A 9,310-nucleotide genomic window follows, 5' to 3' on the forward strand; every position below is an offset into this window, starting at 1 on the left:
GGAGGTCGTCGTCGCCGAGCTCCACCGCCAAGCCATCATCTTCTTCCCTGGGATCGAAGTTTTCCCCAAGTTTTCCCAAGTTCTTCTTCCTCTACTTCAAGGACAAGGTCAAGCCCGAGCTCAAGTTTCCCCAAGACCGCTCTACTCCAACTTGTGGCACCTCACTGTAGTCCTAGCCATCGCCGGTGAGCTCTCTTCCTTCCCGAATCATCCTCTCTTCTCTAGGATTTGAGTTCTAGGGTTTTATTTTGGATTTCTTCACCATTGTTGGTCTAGAGCTTCCAAATATCGGTTCCCATCAAATCCATCCCTTGGAATGAGTCCTAAACACTTCTAGAAGTCTTTAGGAACAAACCCCGACCAAAGCCGTGGCCGGACTTGTCGCCGGCGGCCTCACCGGTGCGTCTCTGAGTTTTTGCGGACGGTCCGCTCGAACCCGGCGGACGGTCCGTCACTTGCACATCGAAACCACCAGAAACCTCGCAGAAAGTTGTTTTCCAGTCCGTTGTACGGCGGACGGTCCGCCATTCACCCACGGACGGTCCGCAATTCATTTCCAAATCCCACACAGAAACGATGCATTTCTGGAGCCCAATCTGCCTTTGTACGGCGGACGGTCCGCGGTACAGTACAGGACGGTCCGCAGTATATTTCTGGACAAATACACAGAACCAAACCTTTTCTGGAACCCGTCTCGAATTTCACCGGCGGACCGTCCGGGACTCAAGGGCGGACTGTCCGTGGTTACTGTAGCACTGCGCAGTACCAGCCCAATCAGCTTTTCTGTTTGGATGCATTTGCATGTCTTATCTTGTGTAATTCATATAAAATTGCATATAGCTCAGAATAATATGAAATAAATTTTGTTAGCTTCATTATGATGTCAAGAATCAACTAAAATTATGTTTCACCCCAAGATAATTAAATTAATTATTTGAACAATTAATGTGTCATCTCATGTCTTTTGCAACTCATTCATGGCATATTTATTTGTCAAGTACCATTGCACTCGTGTAGAGACCGAAGCGTCAGCTCAAGTGGAAGTTGAGACCGAGTCGGAGTCCTTCGTCGACGACACTTCTTTGGTGAATCAAGGCAGGCACCTAAGCATCTTTTTACTCTATTTTGGATCGATTAAAAAATTTGAGTCTTATTTGTGCATAAGTCTATGGTATAAATATTTACTTAGCTCCTATCTTATGCATTACCTTCCTTGATTTAGAATAAATCCTTTTAGGTGAGTATGCTTGTGTAGACGTCCTGATTTAATTGCTTATTCATGTTTAGTTCTGGTAGAAGTCGGGAGGTGGCAAGGTCACCACCACCCGCGAGCAATAGGTTGCTTGCTTAATTCTTAAAAGTTGAACCACTTATAATATGATGCGGACTTGAGCATGAATGGTAGGGTCAAGTGAGATGGAGCTCACTTGGCTTAGTGATTGCTTGGGTTGATTAAGGCCTGTGACCCCATCACTTTGATACTTGAGCACTTATGCGTACAGATCACATACCAAATTATGGGAATGGTAAGCCAATTACCATAAGTCACACTTTGCCTTGACCGGATTCGATGCGGGGTTGGTTGAGGTGTGATCGGCCATCGTGCGGTGCATCTAACCATTCCGACCGTTCGTTCATAGTCGAGTGTGGGTATGCAAAAGGTTGAGGGCATGATTCAACCCTTATCCTAGGCCAAGGATATGGGCGTTGGGCTTGCGCCTCGTGCGGATAAAGTTGTACACCCCTGTAGGGTTTTTCATCCATTGCAATAGCCGGGCTCCATGGTTAAGGAGCAAGCTCTTGTACTTTGACTTTGGGTGTAGAGTAACCGACTGAAGTTCATGGAAGATTGGACTTGCTCACATGATGATCATCTTTACTTTATGCAATTTGATTGGTGTATTGCTAATAGGATAGAAGTCTTTTACTTATTATAACTTTATCAAATGCTTTTATGCAAAATTAATTACCTTGCCAATTTTCTTGCTACTAGCCAAATGCATCCTCCTTGAGAGTCGGGTTTTATTCCCATGTTGGATAAGCCCTGCGGAGTACCTTTTGTACTCACGGTGCTGCCGTTAAGTTGATGCAGGTGAGTCTCAGCAGGAGCCCGTCTTTGGGTACTTCTACACCGTGGATGGTGGAGCGGATGGGAGTTGAGGGCCGGTGGTTGAAGTAGAGCACTATCTCTATATGGTGTTCTCTTCTGGGTTGTGTCCGCAGAGACATATTTAAATAATTTTGCTGCAGACCTCTGAACTTGTAATGTAATCACTTGAATCTATTTATGTAAGAGACTTCTATGTATAGATATGCTTATATGTGATGGTGTTTTCAAGTTGTTCTTAGTGAGGTGTGTCATCCTGGACATGTTCAGGACGCATCTCAAGGACTACCGGAGTTATTTTCTTTTAATTGGGCGGATCAATGTATGATGACCCGATTAAATGGGTTTAACTCAAGGTTTTAAATATCCTGCTAAGGTCCTTAGCGGTTATCTTCTCAAAGGCTAAGAAAAGGCTATATCCGGCTATAGCCTTAGCTAACCCATTTAGCTGTTTTGCAAATCAAGTTCGCAGTTTCAGAATATTCAGTACATCATCAATTCATCATGTAGAGAAACAACATAGGACTTCAACTTCATTCTTTCACAAATCTAACATAAAGTTCAGATGATGCAATAACCATAAGTCTAACACAAACAACAGACCGACAGCGACCCATTCGATCTCCGGTCAAAATTTAGCAGGCTAAGAGATGGTAATTTAGCTGATTTAGCTGGCTATAGCGGGTTATTAGCGGGCTATCCTGCTTAGCGCCAAATGGACCTTCTCCTAGCGTTTATGCTCCCAAAAGGCTAAATCCGGCTATAGCGGCAGCTATAGCCGGTTATTTAAATCCTTGCTTTAACTTGGGCAATTCCTCACAGCGTGGTATCAGAGCAAGTTTAGCATTCTATACATGGTTTTCTCACTAAAATTTAATGTGAGATACGTTAGACATAGGTTGGGTTCACAAAAAAATTAGTACTATTAAAATTTTGAATTTTCTAAGGATTGATAAAGCTTGTCTTGTCTTGTGGGCTGTATATAAGATGAATTAAAATTTGTAGTGATTTTTGTAGGTGGCGTCATGTCATCATATTTCATTTTTGCATGCATGCATTTATAGCATTTTGTGGGTGATATGTGTCCCTTTGTTCATCTACCTCAATTCTTGTTGTTTAATCTTTCTAGATACCATCTATCTAAGATCTTCATCGACTTCCAATCCAACATCATCTTCTCACACAATTGTGGTTGATATTACATTATTGTGCAATTTTTGTACGATTATGTTCTATTAATTTTCTTTCCCACTTGCCGCGAATCTCATTTGTGGTTGGCGGCAGGATGGCTGATCCTGATGCGCAAGCGGGGTTGGGCGCCGGTGGTGAGTAGTTGCCTCAACCTCCTCTCTTGCACCCGGCTGTTATGGAGCTTCTTAGAAGATCGGAGGATAGTCGCCAAACTCAAAATCAAATTTTGCAGACTCTAGTGCAGAACATGGCCAACAAAGGTGGCGGTGGTAACCCACGCCATGGCTATCCCGCTTTTCTTGTTGCTGAACCTCCCATCTTTCAAGGGTCAAAGGAGCCATTGGATGCTGACTTTTGGCTTAGAGCCATTGAGGAAAAATTTGGACTATTTCCATGTGACGATCAAGAGAAAGTTTCTTTCACGGCTCCGCGGGAGTATGGTGGAAAAGTTACAAGGCTCAAATTGCTCAAGATCATCAAATCACTTGGGATGAATTCCGCCAAGTTTTTAGAGCCCATCATATTCCTGCTAGTGTTGTCGCTATCAAGAGGAAAGAATTTCTCAAGTTGACTCAAGGGAATAGGTCCGTGCAAGAGTGTGCCCATGCCTTCAACTATCTTTCTCAATATGCTAAGGATGATGTCTCCACTGATGAGAAGAAGCAGTATCAATTTATGAAGGGATTATCCTTGAAGTTAAAGAGTCACCTCTCCGCTCATGATTTCAATCACATGGTGAACAAGGAAATCAAGTCCGAGCATGATATGAATGCACTTGAAGCGGACAACCGTAAGAGAGCTGCCCCATCTTCCTATGGTGGTAGTTCTCAACGTGCACGCACGGGCCTACTTCTGCACCCCGAGTTCCGGGTTATGGTGCCCCTCAGCCTATGTGGATGGCCCGTCGCCCTCCGGCTCCTCAAGGTCAAGTTCAACGCTCTATGGGACAGCCGGGAGGCGGTAGTGGAAATGTTCCTCGAGGTCCATGTTACAATTGCGGTGGGCAAGGTCATTATAGCCGGGAGTGTCCCTCTCCCAAGAAAGGTGGAGCTAGTAATGTTCCAAATCAGCCCACTCCTCCTCAACCCAACTGCCAAGGCAACAAAAAATGGACAAACTCCCAAGCGAGGCAGGTTGAATCATATCTCTGCCGAAGAAGCTAGTGAGGATGAGCAAGTGCTTGTTGGTATGATTTCCATCAACTCAATTAATACCCGAGCATTATTTGATTCTGGTGCATCACATTCTTTTATGAGTAGAAGGTTTGCTATAGAACATCAATTCTCTATTAGAAAGGTTCACACTCCTTTTCATATTGATGCTCCCGGTACAACTTTAGTAACTAATGAGGTGGTCAGTCTAGCTCATCTTGATGTTATGGGACTCACTTTCTCAATAAGTTTCTTGATTATTGATTTAGAAGACTTGGATGTCATCATTGGCATGAATTGGATGTCTAGACATGATGGAGTTATTCGATGCAATCCTCGCTCCATTGAGCTTAAGCACCCATCCGGAGTCCGGGTTATCCTTTTTCTTCATAAGAAGGGTGGCCCAAAACTCTATGCACTTAATGCCATGGTCATACCAGAGTTAGAGGCAATTCCGGTTGTGTGTGAGTTTTCGTACGTTTTTCCTGAGGAATTACCGGGGATGCCTCCCGACCGGGATATTGAGTTTGTTATTGACTTTCTTCCCGGAACGGCCCCGATTTATACAAGGCCATATAGAATGTCTTCGGATGAATTGGTGAAATTGAAGAGACAATTGGAGATTTTACTTAAGAAAGACTTCATTCGCCCGAGCACCTCACCATGGGGATGCCCGGCCTTGTTTGTTGAGAAGAAGGATAAGACCTTGCTTATGGTGGTGGATTATCGACCTTTGAATGCAGTGATAGTGAAGAATAAGTATCCTCTTCCTAGGATTGATATCCTTTTTGATCAATTAGTTGGAGCTAAATTCTTTTCTAAGATTAATCTTCGCCTGGGCTATCATCAAATCAAAATTTGTGAAGAAGATATTCCAAAGACTGCCTTCTCTACTAGATATGGACTTTATGAATATACGGTCATGTCTTTTGGATTAACCAATGCTCCAGCTTACTTCATGTATCTAATGAATTCTATCTCCTTTAAGAAACTTGATGTCTTTGTGATCATTTTTATCGATGATATTCTTATCTTATCCAAGACTGAGGAAGAGCATGCTGAGCATCTCCACATCATTCTTCAAAGACTTCGTGATCATCATCTCTATGCTAAGTTTAGTAAGTGTGAATTCTGGCTCAAGAAGGTATCTTTTCTTGGACATGTTTTATCTGAGAATGGTATTGAGGTTGATCCTGGCAAAGTGGAAGATGTGCTCAATTGGATGCAACCTCAAAATGTCAAGGAGGTGAGAGGTTTTCTTGGACTCGCTGGTTATTATAGTAGGTTCATTGAAAATTTCTCCAAGATTTCCAAGCCCCTAACTGAGTTACTGAAGAAGGATGTTCCCTTCAAGTGGACCGAGTCCTGTGAAAAAGCTTTCCAAACTCTTAAGACCAGGCTTACAACTGCTCATGTTCTTGCTCAACCGGATATTACGAAGAATTTTGATGTTTATTGTGATGCTTTAAGAATTGGACTTGGGTGTGTCCTCATGCAAGAAGGGTGAGTCATTGCCTATACATCCCGACAATTGAGGCGCCATGAAGAAAATTATCCTACCCATGATCTTGAGCTTGCCGCTATTGTGCATGCTCTCAAGATTTGGCGTCACTATCTCCTTGGAAAGACTTGCAATATCTATACTGATCATAAAAGACTCAAATATATCTTCACTCAAGCAGAACTTAATATGAGGCAAAGAAGATGGCTCGAGCTAATCAAGGATTACAAATTAGAAGTTCACTACCATCCTGGCAAAACTAATGTGGTCGCCGATATCATAAGCCGCAAGTCACAAAGCCATTGCTTGCGTGCCCATTTCGGAGTTAACACACTTTGCAAAGATTTTCAAAAGCTCAATCTTTCTGTGGTTGAGCATGGCTCGCTTGCTTCTCTTATTGTCACCTCTGATCTTATAAAGGAAATTAAAGAAGCTCAAAGGAAAGATCCAGGCATGATCAAGATAAGGGCTAGGATGTTAGAGGATAAGATGAAGTGTTTCAAACTTGATGATGAAGGAATCTTATGGTTTGGAAAACGGCTTGTGATTCCCAAAAATCTTGAGCTTAGAAAGAAAATTCTTGATGAAGCTCATGAATCTCAATTCTCCATCCATCCTGAAAGCAACAAAATGTATCAAGATTTGAGGAAGAATTTTTGGTGGACTCGCATGAAAAGGGAAGTGGCTCGCTATGTGGCCGAGTGTGACGTTTGCCAAAGAGTGAAGGCCGAACATCTCAAACCGGGTGGAACTCTTCAACCCCTCCCTATACCTTTTTGGAAGTGAGAAGATATCTCTATGGATTTTATCACTAGCTTGCCTCGTACTTCTCATGGTTATAACTCTATTTGGGTTATTGTTGATCGACTCACCAAATCTGCTCATTTCCTTCCGGTTAAGGCCAACTATGCAGTGGAAAAATATACAGAATTATATGTCACCAAAATTGTATGTCTTCATGGAGTTCCAAAATCCATTGTCTCAGATAGAGGTTCTCAATTCACTGCTCAATTTTGGAAAAGTCTTCATGATGCTATGGGCACCAGTCTCTCTGTTAGCACTGCTTATCATCCTCAAACTGGCGGGCAAACCGAAAGGGTCAATCAAATTCTTGAAGATATGTTGAGAGCTTGTGCCATTATTTATGGGAAGAATTGGAAAACTTGTTTGCCTTTTGCTGAGTTTTCCTACAATAATAGCTATCAAGCCAGCATTGGGATGTCACCTTTTGAAGTCTTGTATGGGCAGAGTTGTAGAACTCCTCTCAATTGGTCAGAACCTGGGGAACGACTACACTTTGGCCCAGACATTGTTATGGAGGCAGAAGAGAAAATAAAAATCATCGAGGAAAAATTGTGTGCTGCTCAGTCCCGCCAAAAGCACTATGCAGATCGAAGGAGACGCCCCTTGGAATTTCAAGTTTGTGATCATGTTTATCTGAAAGTTAGTTCCTTTAAGGGCACTCAAAGATTTCAACAAAAAGGCAAGCTTGCTCCTCGCTGTAACAGCCCATGGGCCGGCCAGATGGGCCGGGCCAAATTCGGAGTTACTGTAGCAGCTACTGTAGCGGCGCGAATTTAGTCCCGTACTGGAAGTTTAGTTGAGTCCAGACCAACTTAAATACCAGGCCCAGGGAAGTTGAATAACTCCGGTTGCAGCCTTTTGCGCGAAGCGAGGACGAAAGCGCAAAATAGTTATTTAGTAGGTGTGGTTTACTCAACGTGCAGAGTATATCTTAGCCTTTATCCCGGGTCAGGTTGTTACAGTGGTTTCAGAGCCGACTCTCGCGGTTTCACACCACATATGGGAAGAAGTGCGCGGGTATGAGCACGGGAGCGTGGTCGCAAATGCCACTGGCATGTGGACGGGCGCGTGTGGGCACAGATACGCGGGCATCGAGGATGCGCCGGCACTGGATGCACGGACGTGGCACAGGGACCGTTGGCACTGGACGTACGGATGTGGCACATGGGACCGTTAGCACTAGACGTATGGGACGTGGCCAAGAGAGGAGATCCTGGTGGTATTTAGGTTGGTCTGGTACTCGACGGGGACGTCGAGTCCTAAGGGGAGATGATTGTAACAGCCCATGGGCCAGATGGGCCGGGCCAAATCCAGAGGTACTGTAGCAGCTACTGTAGCGGCGCGAATTTAGTCCCGTACTGGAAGTTGAGTTGAGTCCAGACCAACTTAAATACCAAGCCCAGGGAAGCTGAATAACTTCGGTTGCAACCTTTTGCGCGAAGCGAGGACGAAAGCGCAAGAGAGTTATTTAGCAGGTGTGGTTTACTCAACGTGCAGAGTATATCTTAACCGTTATCCCGGGTCAGGTCGTTACACTCGCTATGTTGGTCCATTTTGAATCATTGCAAGGTGTGGGACAATGGCTTATCAATTGGAGCTCCCTCAATTTTTATCATCCATCCATGATGTGTTTCATGTATCTCAATTGAAGATGTGCCTTCAAATTCCTATTGAAATGGCTAATATTGAAGAATTGGATATCCAACCCAATCTTTCTTACAAGGAGTATCCTATTAGAATTCTCGACCGGGCTGAGAGGAAAATTAGAAATAAAACCATCAAATTTGTGAAGGTTCAATAGAATCACCACTCCGAGCGTGAAGCCACATGGGAGTTAGAAGATCGACTAAAAAAATCCTATCCAAATCTTTTTATGGGTAAGTGAATTTTCTTTAAGGTTCTATGTTCTATTTGCACATGTGTTATCCTTTCTGCTGGAAAATGTAGAGTTGAGCTGTGATGCCTTGATGAATTGGGATGGAGACCTTTGAAACCATCTTCCGTTCTGTTTTCCTGATAATTTATCATGAACAATGGACGCTTCGCGTCGCAGACTGTCCGTGAGTTATGGGCGGACCGTCCGCCCCTGCTCGTTCAACTCATTCTTAACTCGAACAGAGTCTCCTCTCTTCTCTCTCCTTATCCATTTCTTCCCCAACCCGACCCATCTCCTCTTCTAGGCGCCATAGGGGAGCCCCCACGGCTCCTTCCACATTTGGAGCCTCCACCCTCGCCGGAGCTTCGCCGTCGTCGAGCTCCACCGCCTAGCCATCATCTTCTTCCCCGGGATCGAAGTTTCCCCCAAGTTTTTGCAAGTTTTTCTTCCTCTACTTCAAGGACAAGGTCGAGCCCGAGCTCAAGTTTCCCCAAGGCCGCTCTACTCCAACTTGTGGCACCTCACCGGAGTCCTAGCCATCGCCGGTGAGCTCTCTTCCTTCCCGAATCATCCTCCCTTCTCTAGGATTTGAGTTCTAGGGTTTTATTTTGGATTTCTTCACCATTGTTGGTCTAGAGCTTCCAAATATCAGTTCTCATCAAATCCATCCCTTGGAATGA

The sequence above is a fragment of the Panicum virgatum genome, chromosome 2K (assembly GCF_016808335.1).
Source record: "Panicum virgatum strain AP13 chromosome 2K, P.virgatum_v5, whole genome shotgun sequence".
Taxonomy (NCBI): domain Eukaryota; kingdom Viridiplantae; phylum Streptophyta; class Magnoliopsida; order Poales; family Poaceae; genus Panicum; species Panicum virgatum.